At 36.8% G+C, this 13576-nt stretch overlaps 1 non-coding gene across 1 annotated transcript; it reads left to right on the top strand.

Moving 5' to 3' along the window:
* Window positions 1-408: 408 nt before the first annotated feature.
* On the top strand, window positions 409-480 carry TRNAA-AGC (transfer RNA alanine (anticodon AGC)). The gene has a single exon. It is a non-coding gene; the product is annotated as a tRNA-Ala (tRNA).
* The last annotated feature ends 13096 nt before the right edge of the window (window positions 481-13576 follow it).

Genomic DNA, 13576 nt, shown 5'->3' with positions numbered 1-13576 from the left:
AAGAGAATAGTGTAAATTAGATTTCAAAGATAGAAGACTCAACAAAATGAGAAGTTTTTCCAGCAAAGTTTCTTTGATGATGAGGAAAATAATCAAATTTTCTATATGCAGTTTTGAATATTTTAGTTTAGATCTAATATTTAGAAGACCATAAGATGAAATATAAGCATTGATAGAAGTTGTTGGTGTTGGAAATAAGCCGCACCCGGACCGACGATGGATTGGTCCAAGAGGTGCCAGTAGCATATGGAAGGTTCTAGGTTTGAGTCCTAGTTGGTACATGTCTCAACATGGTATCAGAGCCAGGTCCGGGCTACAAGCCCTAAGCACACAAGAGGTATGGCTTAAGGATGGGTGTTGGGGTTGGAAATAAGCCACACCCAAACTGATGATGGACTGGTCCAAGAGGGACCAGTAGCTCAGTGGTAGAGCACTCCACTAGCATATGGAAGGTCCTAGGCTCAAGTCCTAGCTGGTCCATGTCTCAACAAAGCCTACCAATGTATAGGTTAGCAATAACTACATATTTATGAGTAATACATAGAATGACCAGTAGGGAAGACTTGCTAGTGTATTTATTAAGATAACTGGTAATTATATTAAAGACATAATTACTAATGTAAATGAAACTAATTAAACTTCAAAGAATCAAAATTCACAATTATAGAGTATCAGGTTGAAGGAAAAAATTTCTAATGGATAAGGACATTTCTACAAATTCTTCTAATGCAAAAATGAAATCTTCATAAGAAAATAACAAGAATATTTCTCCGGGTACAATTCATTCCCTCTATTCACTTTAATTAACTTATTAATTACTCCAATCTACCTATACCCTAAAAAAAGACATAACTATTGGAAATTAAAACTCATCTGGTAAGGTCTAATGGCATTTTGGGTTGTCATTGATGGCAACTCATCTCTAGGTGTAGATATTCTCTAACGAGATATATTGATTTATCATTTTTATTTAATTGGGTCAACTGATATCCATCACACTTAATTGGTATTCACTTCACTTCACAACTGGTTAAGTTCTAATCCTCGTAATATGTATCTGGTACCCGGTTAAGGATAGGACCCAACTAAGAGATCTTGTGGCCTTGATAATTTCTTTCAAGGAATTTTTGTTAATGTGTGAGGGCTGACATGATCATCAAGATTATGTATGAAATACCTTGTGATCCTACAACCAACATGATTATATTCTTCATTGAAGCCAACAAGGTGAAAAGTTAGAAGGCTATTTAATGAGATCCTTTCAACGATGGATATAAGAACATATAGGATGCAATTTTAGTTGTGAATCTTTTAGAAATCAAGGGTATGATTTTTGGTGAATGAAAGGAAGCTTTTGTGTCCAATTTCACATGCACGATCTAAACTTGTAGAAAAACAAGGCAAAATAGAGTATCAGCAAACTGGTACATATTGAGGGTTACCAGAGCTTAAAGTGGAACTTATCTAGCATGGTTAAATGCATCTTATGAGTTTATTTTTACTTGTAATCACTTTGTAATACTATGTAAGTAAGTGCGACTTCTATTTAAGTACTGAGCTCTAGGTTGTTGGCTTGATTGGATGTGCAATTCCCTCAATATAATATTTGTATACCTTGATCAAGTATATAGATATTATGGCTATCATTCCCACCATGGTTTTTTCCTTTGCAGGGTTTTCCACGTTTAAATATTGGTGTTATGGTGTTGCTTCTTTCTATGTTATTTGGTTTATGCACTTTAACTTTATTTACTATTAATCAGTTGAAAAGAAATAAGTTCAAAATTAATAGAACTGGTAGAACATTGATTCAACCCCCCCTCTCAGTGTTCTTAGATTCCAACAATTGGTATTAGAGCTATTTCCTTGGAAGAAGTTCAACTACCTGAGGAAAATCCAAAATTTAGAATCAATGGAAACCAGACTCCAGCAACAACTTCAACTTCCTCTTGAGGATCTTTATATTGAGCAGATGGAAAATAGTAAACTGGAGAATGAATTAATGTAAGCTAGGGTACACATCATTTCGTTGCAAGGAAAGATTTTAGTTCTTCAAGCTAAGAGGAAGAAACTCTATGATCAATTGCAAAATTAGAACAATGATAAGGAAGATGCTATGAAGGATCAATATCAGAAACTCACTCAAGAGAACACTATCTTGAAGAATGAGATGCAAGCCCTAACCATGAGAATATGCAAGGAGATTGAAGACAAAAAGAAGAATGAAAAAAACCTAGGTGAAGCATTGAAGGACAGATCTGATGAATGCAACACAGTGACACATGAGAATGACATGCTAAAAGTTGAGTTGATCCAGTCCTGAAATAATGAATAGAAACTTGAGAGGCATATTATAACCATGAGAGATGACTTAGTCACTGTAAATGAGTACAAGGACAAATTCAAAGATAGTTCTGCCAAACTTGATGAACTACTCAAGAATCGAAGAAATGGTGATGACAAGAGAGATCCTGGTTATGAAGAAGAAGAAATATCCAACACTACAAAACAAGACCAATCATTATGTTAGAAGTAGAATCATGCGAACAACTAGAACTAGAAATCACTGGTAAGATAACCTAATGCTCACAAATTCAATGGTACATGCTTTGTTTGTAATAAATATGGTCATATAGCAAGTCAGTGCACAAATACAAATAATCAAAACAATGCACCATTCATCAGTCTTCGAAATGTAAGATGTCATGCATGTAGCAGATTTGGACATATGGCTAACCAATGTAGATCAAAAGACAATCAAGGAAATCAAGGGTTTACCAAAGAAATTCAGAAAAACAATATTGTTTGTTATGCATGCAACAAGATTGGACATTGTAGACACCTAAAATTGTCATGTCTAATTAAATAAATATCTTTATTTATTTAATTACTTCAGCCTAATTCTTCTATTAATTAAATAAATCTTTATTTATTTAATTAATTCATTTATCCTCTTCTAGCCTTATTTCTCATTTAAATAAATACATTTATTTATTTTAATTACCCTTTTCCTAAATTAAATAAATATCTTATTTACTTAATTGATCCCACTTCCTCTATTAATTAAATAAATCTTTATTTATTTAATTAATTCATTAGCCTTTTCTACTCATGACACATGTCATTCGTCTCTTAATTCATACACTACCTACCCTCTTATTATTTTATTATTTTCTTTACCTACCCTGTAATCATAGCCGACCTCTTTTACACCTCTCAATCTTATCCCTCCATTTCTTATAGTGTCTTCTATATAAGGAGATGTTTCGTTAATTATCAACCCTAATCAATATAATCAATCTATGCATTTGACTACCTCACTATGCATTCAGCCCCGACTATGCTTTCGAACTTGCATATGCAATCAAGCCTACTCGCAACCACATTTCCATTCTTTGTTGAGCTCTTGGGCACATATAAAATCTGAGAGAAAATATATCAAGCAAGATCAATGGAGATAGGAAGAATGGAGATCCAAACCCTATTGGACATGTGATGGTATAATCTTTATGATTTCATTTGATTTGCATTGTCTTAGGTAATCTTCATATGTTATGGTGGATCTTTGTTGTTGTTAGGCTAGGGTTTTGTGGTTGAATCTATTTATCCTTTCAACATTGTTTTATCCATTTTCACCATATACATTTTGGCACACCTGATGGGACTCTTGTCCCTTTTGCATTTAACATCTTTGTTGCAAATTTCATGTTTTGAAGTTGTAGATCTGACATTTTTCGATAGCATTTTGATATTTCTACGTCTGCGTACTTTTGGATCGCATTTTTGGCTTTCTATCACATCTATGCACTTTTGGATATCGTTTGTGACTTTCTGTCATGTCTGTGACATCGGAAACCATGTCTACATCTGCGACACTATTTTATCTTTTTTCTTTTTTTTTGCAGATTCCAAAAAATCACATCTGTGATCTCCAGTCGCGTCTGTGGGGTTTTTAGGTGCATCTGCATCTAGAAGCCGCGTTTGTGTTACAGATTCATGTCTGTGTCTCACAGAAGCATGTCTATGTCTCAAAGCCGCATCTGTGTATTATACCTGCATTTGTGCACACTAATTTTGTTTTAGGGTTTTTTCATTGATTCAGTTTTAATCATTTGGTTTTTCAGATTTGGTTTATTTTGAGCTAACATCTTCAGATCTAGCTAACAAAATTGGTGCAGCTTGTCTTGAAAGCAAAATCATTTTGTTGAAGGCCCCTATTTTCACAGTCTTTTGGATCTAAAATTTACCTAACTTGTGTGCTTGCAGGGGTGATCATTTGAAACAATCCAAACTACTAATAGATCTTTGTTGTAGGTCCTTGGCAAGGGTTTTTGTTATTTATTGTGTGCTTTGTTTTCATAGACTAGCAAACACTTCAATTGGTGCACTAAAATTGAATCATTGTCTTTTGTGTCTTGAGCAATAGGCTCTTTTTGTTTAATCTTTAGAGGGACTGTCTTCCCATGTGGTCATTAGGACTACTAGTGAGAAGAGAATGACCCAAGTGGTAGTGAGGAAAACCCACCTCTTCCGAACCACTATAAACAACTGTATTCATGGTGAAAACTATGGATAGCGTGTGCTGATTAGTTCATACCAACACTATGTCTCCCCATAAATCCATTTGATCAAATTTATTTGATCAGTTGTAGGGCATAACCCCTATGGGCTAGGAGCCATTTATAGAGCTGAAAGTGCCCCATGTATGGCCACACGAGCGAATTCCCTTACTAGCACCTTTTTGTTTTAAAAGCCAAAATCATTCTAGTTGTTGGGGCAGGAGGTCGGACCTCTAGTAGCGGCCCACACATATACGGTTCTTAGTAGAGATACAAAGTTCGCCAGGAGGAGTTTTCATGGGGACTAATGCTTGGCTAACCCAAGAAGTGAGTGCCGAGGGTGGAGCCAGTGAGGTCAAGCATCTAAGTATCCACTCTGAATAGCGTAGCCTCGGGGGTAAAACCCCATGTGGGATCAAGAACTATTGTCTTGGCCAGCCATAAGAATTGTGCTTGACTTATTTTGAGCAATCAAACATTCAGGACCAAACAGCAAAATATTGTGTCTTTTGTGTCTTCAAGTGTATGCAAAACAATTTTACATCAAACAACACACTTTCTTTGAGTCATTTTTTGGAGTCTAGACACTTGCAAACATTGAGTCCTCATCAACATTGTGTCCTCTTGTCACAAAAAATAGTCAAATAGTCAGATTTGGTCACAACAAAACAACTTCATAGATTGGAAAAAATTGCACAAATTTTGCAGAAACACATCTGTGTCTGACATAATAGCGTCTGTGTCGTATAACTGCATCTGTGAAGGGTACAAATGCATCTGTGTTCTTAGAATCAACATTGCATTTACCAAATCTCAGAAACGCATCTGTATTTAACAAAACCACGTCTGTGTCAGGAAATCACGTCTGTGCAGTATATAGGCAAGTCTATGTTCAAAATTGAAAAACTTTTACAGTCTAGCAAACAAACATAGTCAGTTTCGAAATTCTTGAGCTTCCTAGGTTATTTCTCCAGGTTTTTATCTAGCATTCAACTTTTCTTTGGGTCTCACACAGTCCATCATTGCTTTACACCTTACATTACAGTCACATTTCTCTAAACTTGAGTCAAAAGGTCACTTGCTTGTCCTCATCATACTTTGTCAACACATTACATACAACAACATTTTGCTAAGTGGTCCCTCATCAAGGTCTATCACCTTTGGGTCTCATTTGGTCTTACTTAGAGTCAAGGTCAGCTTACCTCATCAAGAGAAACTATCCTCTCTTTGGAAGTCACACCTACTCTACTACATACATACTTGGTCTTACACTTTGGACATTGCAAGTACACCTCAGATTCATTTACATTCCATCCAACTCTTGGTCTTTCATATCTTTCCATTTTCATCTAGTCTCACACATCTTGGCCAATACCTAGTTCATGGTTGAAACCTGTTCCCAAAAATCTAGGAGAGAAACTAAAGAGGCTCAAGAGTCCGCAAACATGAGTTCTTATGAGTATGACAATGATATATTTTTCAATTCTGATCATACTACATTACCTGACATGGATGCTTATAGAAACATTCCAAATATTGAGAACATGGACACTATAAACAACAATGATACACACAATGACAATATGGACAACTTTTTTGTACATTCAGCAGAAGTGGAAGACACCATTATGAATCCTCATTTTAATTGATTGGTTGAGGAAATAATGAGGAGAGATAGACTATATTTTCTACAAGTGATGGCACAAAGTGGAGCCAAGATCCCTCATGATTTTGACATGTCTCAAATAATGGAAAATAGACCTTTGCAACAAACTCACTCCAACATGGATCAAAGGAGGCCTAATAGTGGAGGCAATAAAGGACCACATATGGTGCCTAAATCACCATCATCTTTGTTTCAAAAACCAGAGGTCCCATACACACATGGTCAAGCATATCAGACTCACCTTCGCAGACCATTATGGAGGTCTTATGCAGAAAAGTATACTCAATCACATACTAATGCTAAGGATCAACCACCAAAGCAATTGGATATTCAAAGGCATACTCAAAATTTGGACACAAGGAAAGCCCGCGTCAAATTTGGGGGCAACACATTAGAACATGACATGCCTGTAGAGTATGGTATACATGGACAAAACAGATATTCCATTCGTCACCATGACTCTCTACCAAGTGGTCCATATACGCAGCATCATTATAGACCTCCTCCATATGAACATGTGTATGATCAATATCATCCATATATGCAACATGCTCCTCCTCCAATTGGTGCCTCAAGCATGGGGTATGGTCCAAGAAATTGATCTCCACCTAAGAGCAATTTGGAACAACAAATTAGGGACTTACAAAAGAAAATGGAGGACATAAATACACCAAAGCCACCATACACAATGAGAGACATATGTCCTTATCCATTTGACAAGAGCATTCCAATGCCTCCTTTTCCTACACACTTTGTGACACCTAAGTTTGATAAGTATAGAGGAAAAGGGGATCCTAAGGCACACATAAGATAGTTTTTCATAGCCCGCATTGAGGTAGCAATAGAAGAGACATATTTGATGAGATTATTCTCACAAAGCTTAGGTGATCAAGTTATGGAATGGCTCTCCCAAATTCCACCTAGTATTAAGTCATGGGGTGACTTAGCAGAGGCATTTATTCAACATTTCTCATACAACAAAGAGACAGACATATCAGTCACTACTTTGTGCAACACCAAGCAAAAAGATGGAGAGTCTTTTTCATCATTTTTACAAAGATGGAGGAATCTAGCTAGCAGATGCTCTTGTGAAATTCCACAAAAACAAATGGTAGAGATGTTCACCCAAAATGTTAACAAAGACATTGGCTATGATCTAAGGAAAGCTTGTTTGTCCACCTTCAAGGACGTCACTGAAAAAGGCTTAGCGACAAAAAAGGTCCTAATTGAACAAGGAGTCATTAAGATATTCAAGGAAAACAAAGATGACTTTAAAGGAAAAGATAAGCGAAGATTTTGGAACAAAAAAAAGAACATAGTCAATGATGGTGTTGTTGATGCCAATACGGTGCGACCCAAAATCATTTTTTTGGGATCAAGCTCTACAAACAATGAGGTGAATACTCAAACAACTTCTAGATCACAAAGGAAGTATACCCCATTGGGAGAGCCACTTGAATCAGTCTTAAAGAATCTAGTGGCAAACAAAGTAATCACAACTCCAGATTTTCCTCCATATGAACCAAAGGTCAAACCAAATTGGTGGAATGATGATGAGTATTGTGAATTTCACAAGAGCAAGGGTCATAAAATAGGAAATTGTCATCGACTGAAGAACATCATACAAGATCTCATTCATAGAGGTGACATTGAGATTGAAGGACACTCATCCAATCAAGAACATGAGATGTTTAAGGAACCATTCCCAAAGCATGACAAGGGAAAACCTGCAGCCATAGATGACCAAACCAACTATACCAAAGCATCCTATAACTATGATTCAACTATCAATCATATCTCAATGGATAATTATGTCTCTAATAATATAATATAATAGTCCACATGAGGTGGATCACCCACTGAATGTGGAGTGTAACAACAAGATCACACCATAAAGGTGGAAATTATCCTACACACACTATCCCAATGTGGCACAAACACCCAAGTGTCTCATACCCAAACTATTATGAAATGCATTTCCTAAGTAAACTTAAGTATAGTGTAATAATATCCATGATGAATAATTATTTACACCAACACCCCCCCTTAAGTGCAACTTAGGGGAATACATTAAAGTCTACAATGCATCTAAGCAATGCAAGATGGGTCCCAGCTACTAGGCCATTTTAGGTACCCATGAATAAATGCAAATGCATGCAAACCAATGCAATGAAATCTCTCACAAAGTGAGGAAAGAGAGAAAAGCCCAATGGGAAAAAATCCTCCCCCAAAAGAAAGATGAAAGCTATACAAGAGAACTCTCATAGAAGAATGTGAGGAACAAAACCCCATGTGAGGAAAAAGTCCCCCCATATGAGAGAAGAAGAAGAAGAAGAGAGACTAGGAAGCCCCCCCTCAATGTGGAATCTGCACCGATGATAAAAGATCGATGTATGAAGAAACTGCTCCACAAATGTCAAACAGTATTCCTCCCCTTAGGAAGAAACAAAACCAAAGGTGCATCCATGAAGTCTCCCCAATCATGTAGGGAAGATGTATGAAAAAAACTCATGATGAAAGGAATCTCTGAAAACTGCTCAAGTGTCCCCATGTCAATGCTGAAAGATATCCCCTCCAAAGGTGGTAAACTGTGCCACACTGCTGAAAAAGGCACTCCAAGATCTAGTGGAGATGAATGTAGAACATGTCCCAAAGACTCACATGTCTCCTCAAAAAATAAAGAGACCTCCTCCAACTACTGTACATAAGTATCCACAATCATGTCAACCTTGAAAGAATGATCATGTAGAGAATAAACAAGAGGGTCAGAGTGTTCCCTTGCAACAATCAAAGAAGGATCACCTTCATCAAAGAGAAGATGAATGTCATCAATGATGTCTCCCAAATCTGCAATGTAGTATTCCACAAACAAACCTACAATGTCTGTCAAGTAATCATCCCATGAATCTGAAGTTGGAAGACAATGAATATCCTATTGCACTGGATCACATGAAGGCAAAACTATCACACTATCCACATCATCAGGTGCAATAGGTGATGTGATATCAATATGAGGAGATGAAATATAAGACTCAAGAATGGGTTCACCTGTGAGAATCCCCATGTTCAACTACCCAAAGTTCTCCTCAAAATCTGAACCATCACAAGAAGTGTGATCATCATGTGTAGAATCATCAAATATGAAATCATCATCATCAACAAAATTTGAAAAGGAGTATAACCAAGATGCATGATCAACCACCCCAGTCGCAATGATAGCTCTAGTCTCCAAATCTCTAATGAAAACTAACTCAGGTGTGAACTCCACAACTCTCTTAGTTGCGCCATGTGTGATTTGATAGATGGAAAGGAGATTGTTTGTCAAGTGGGGTACACACAACACATTATTCAAGGAGTTATCCCCAACATCAATAGATCCTTTCCCAATCACATCCATGTATGTATGATTACCCATCAAAATCTATGGCATGGTGCAAGGCTCAAATGTAGAGAACATAAACTATGAAGATGCCATATGATGAGAAGCCCTAAATCTAGAAGCCATCTCTCTGAATCAAGACTGATAGTAGCACATAGAGATTTTCCTTTTCTTCTCCCAAAAGAGTGAGTCTTCCCACTTGTAGAAGCCATGAATGCTTTCCCTTTTCCTTTTGAATGTGAGGAAGTGGAAGTTGATGAATCATCCTTCTTGTAGACATTAGGCAAATCAATGTTATGCTTTTTGATGATATGTATGAGCTCATCAATCTTCTTAGAATGGCAACGATGCTCCTCATGACCAAACTTTTTACAATAGGCACAAGTAGGTCTCTCCCTCTTTGGTGAATTATCCCTCTTGGAAGAGGATGAATCTCCTTGTTGTGAAGAAGATGGTGTTTTTTCCTTAGGCTTTGATTGCCATTTCTTCTTGTTTGAGTTGTCCTTTCCTTGATTTCCTTTGTTCCCTTCATTTTCCACTAATGCTTGAAACTTAGAAGCCTTAAGAATGCCCATGCTTATCAACTTAGTTTGTTCCATCATCAACATTTCATTGAAAGCATCAAATGTAGGCATTGTGTAGCTTGAACCCATTGTCATCCTATGGGTTTGGAAACTAGAAACAAATGCTGCATATTCTTGTGGAAGCTTGCCTATCAAGTTGAATATCAATTGAGTATCCTTCTTATCAATGCCACAATCATTGAGTTGTGCCCTCAACTCATTTTCCTTAGTGACATAATCTTGTATAGTATCAAAGTTCTTGGGATCCAACATGGTGAGATCACTATCAATTTGATATCCCCTAATCTCATCAGCTTGACCATACAAGTATTGAAACTTTTTCCAAGCATCCTTGATTAGAGTAAACTTCTCAATATGAAAAATGAGATCCTTTGATACATACTGGATCCTATGAGTCAATCCAAGTGACCAACTGGATCAACCTTAAGATCAACGGGAGCAACAATAGTTCCATCAATGTAATGGGTGAGTCTTTTTTCCATAAGTTTACTCCATGCATCAATTTTCCAAGTAGCATAATTATGAGGAGTTAAGAGAGGAAACTTAGAAGAACCCATAGCAGCAAAAAGGAAGGAACATGGGAGCACAAAAGTACAAGAGACCCCCCCAAATTCACTCAATCAAGAAACCCCCCAAAATGGTGATTTTGGCACTTTATACTAAGTGCATATACAATGGGCCACTTGCAAAACAAGGCAAAGTGGACTTCTGATTTCAATTTTCAACTTCTCAAAATGAGATCTAAGAGACTTCAACAAATACTACTAGTGATCTAAACTGAGATCCAAGCAAAATGCAAGTACCAAATATGCCAAAAAAGGCCAAATATTAAAAGAACAATTTCTACTTAAAATCACTGCAAATAGATGGCAGATTATGAAAGTAGATGAAAAAATACGTACTTTAAAATAAAAACGACACCTGAAAAAGAGTCCATATGAGCCCAAACGAAGCCTCCAAAGTTGTAAAAATCGAGATTTCATGATTTTTGAAAAACTTGTATCCAAAAATTAGAAAACTCCTACACCACTGTACAGATCACAAAATTATACCCCAAAACAAAAAAAAAATTCTCGAACAAATGAGTCCGGATGACTAAGATATCGCTATTTGAAAATTGCCTACAAAATTATAATTTCTGGAAAATTTCCGTCGCAGTGTCAAACTTCAAATGCCTCTAGATTTGGCCTCTGAAGTCTGATTTGGATGAAACAAAAGGAAAAATTGACTTTCTTTGACCTCTTCAATCCAATGGTAACCTCATATTTGACCCATCAAGCTTCAATAATAACCTGCAATAGAAAACTCTAAAATACACAATACCAAATAGCATCAATTTCTCTCAATTAGCAAACCAATGACACTCTAATGGCTCTAATACCATGTGAGATTTTGCCAAGATCAAGAGGAAATGGAAAGCACAAATAAGAGAGAACAAAATAGATGATAGAAATAAACTGTATTCTATTAAGATGAAAAATGTGATCAACTGGATCATTAAGCATTACATACAGTGAATATAAGCCTGCTTATATAGGAAAGGCTATATGGATATGTGAGCACACAAACATGGCATGTGGCTCAATAAGAAACAAGGGTAGGTAGGAAATAGGTGTGGGTAGGTAGGAGAAATAATATAATAGTCCACATGAGGTGGATCACCCACTGAATGTGGAGTGTAACTACAAGATCACACCATAAAAGTTGGAAATTCTCCTACACACACTATCCCAATGTGGCACAAACACCCAAGTGTCTCATACCCAAACTATTATGAAATGCATTTCCTAAGTAAACTTAAGTATAGTGTAATAATATCCATGATGAATAATTATTTACACCAACAGTATAAAACAAACCATTGTGTCCTTAAGCCATAATCTACCCAAGTTGGAGAAAGCTTATCTTACTGGGAACCTAGGCTCTGATACCAATTTTTAGACAAAATGAGCCACTGAGAGAGGGGTAGTGAATCAGTTATTTACAAACTTTTCCCTTTTTAATCCTATGTGAGTATATTGGTTAACGGATCTATCAGAAACAAGACTTACTGGTTAGATGGGAGACTATAAAAAATGCAATCACACATGAAAGGGACATCATATTACACAAGCATATACGAGGAAAACCCAAGATGGGGAAAACCTCAGTAAGAAATGCTAGTGCAATCTACTATTCCAATCTAGCCTCACAATGAAATTTTAATTACAATGTTTAGGGCACCAACCCCCCATTTAGGGCACCAAACAAATAAGCACCAATCACTGATTTAGGGCACCAAACAAATAAGCACCAATCATTGATTTAGAGCACCAACCCAAGGAACTACAACCACTGCACCGAGCTCCAACTCAGTATTCTTCAATAAACATAATCAGTTATAAAATTAATAAACTTGTTACAAATGAACTTTGTAACTCTTCTATAAATATCTCTATCGGTTCTCCTCTCTACAATTCTCTGTCGATTCTCTTCTTACCTCTCTGTTGTACCCTCGCCAGTTCAGCCTCTTCTCCTTCTATGTTGATTCAGACCTCTATCATCTCTACTCTCTATTGATTCTCTCTTCTCTCTACTACAAACCTACTCTCCACTGGGGCTACACTATGTTAGTTTTTTGCCTCTCTTCTCTACAATCTTCTGCAACTCTTCTCTACCAGTTCTCTCACTACTTGTTTTCTCCTCTATAAGACTTAATGGTTGACTGCTGGTTGCCACACTATTTCCGGTTGAACTCTTCTACCCAATTCTCTCTTTATCACACTAAGTCTCTTCTCAAATTGTCATTGAGCACTTGACTGATTTCTTATGTCACATACAACAACACTCTCACATTCAGTGGCAACCTTCATTGATTTTGGCTTACATATATATAAACTAGTTTTCTCACCAAATACTAATTCAAACATCAAATAGTTAGGGTTTCTTCTTTGACCTTGAGGAAAAAATAAATCCACTCAGATCTTATCAGATCTGATCACCTTGATTGATGATCTGTAACTCATCAATCAATACCACCATTGTCTTGCATTCCAGAACGTGCCTTCCTCATTTAGCAATCTTCTCTTAACCTATCAGTGGACTTCATGGTCAATCACCAAGAATAGTTTCACGGTTACCTTCACCTACCTCAATCTACACAAATAGTTTGTCTTAGATCTCTGTTGTCCATTTGACCTCGAGCTGCAAAAGTTTGTTGCACATCTTGTGAATCATGCAACCAACATAAATGTCGACATGTTGCAAACTATCTCACTGACACAACACAATTACCTATGCATGTTTACCAGTTCACCTCCACATGGTGACTATTTCGGCCTCCCCATTTTCTAGGTCTTCCATGTCAGTTTGGATAGGATCACAAAGCAACCTTAGAGCTAGGTTCATC

The sequence above is a fragment of the Cryptomeria japonica genome, chromosome 11 (genome assembly GCF_030272615.1).
Source record: "Cryptomeria japonica chromosome 11, Sugi_1.0, whole genome shotgun sequence".
Lineage (NCBI taxonomy): Eukaryota > Viridiplantae > Streptophyta > Pinopsida > Cupressales > Cupressaceae > Cryptomeria > Cryptomeria japonica.
Note: the sequence above shows the minus strand (reverse complement) of the source record. Positions and strands in the feature narration are given on the sequence as shown.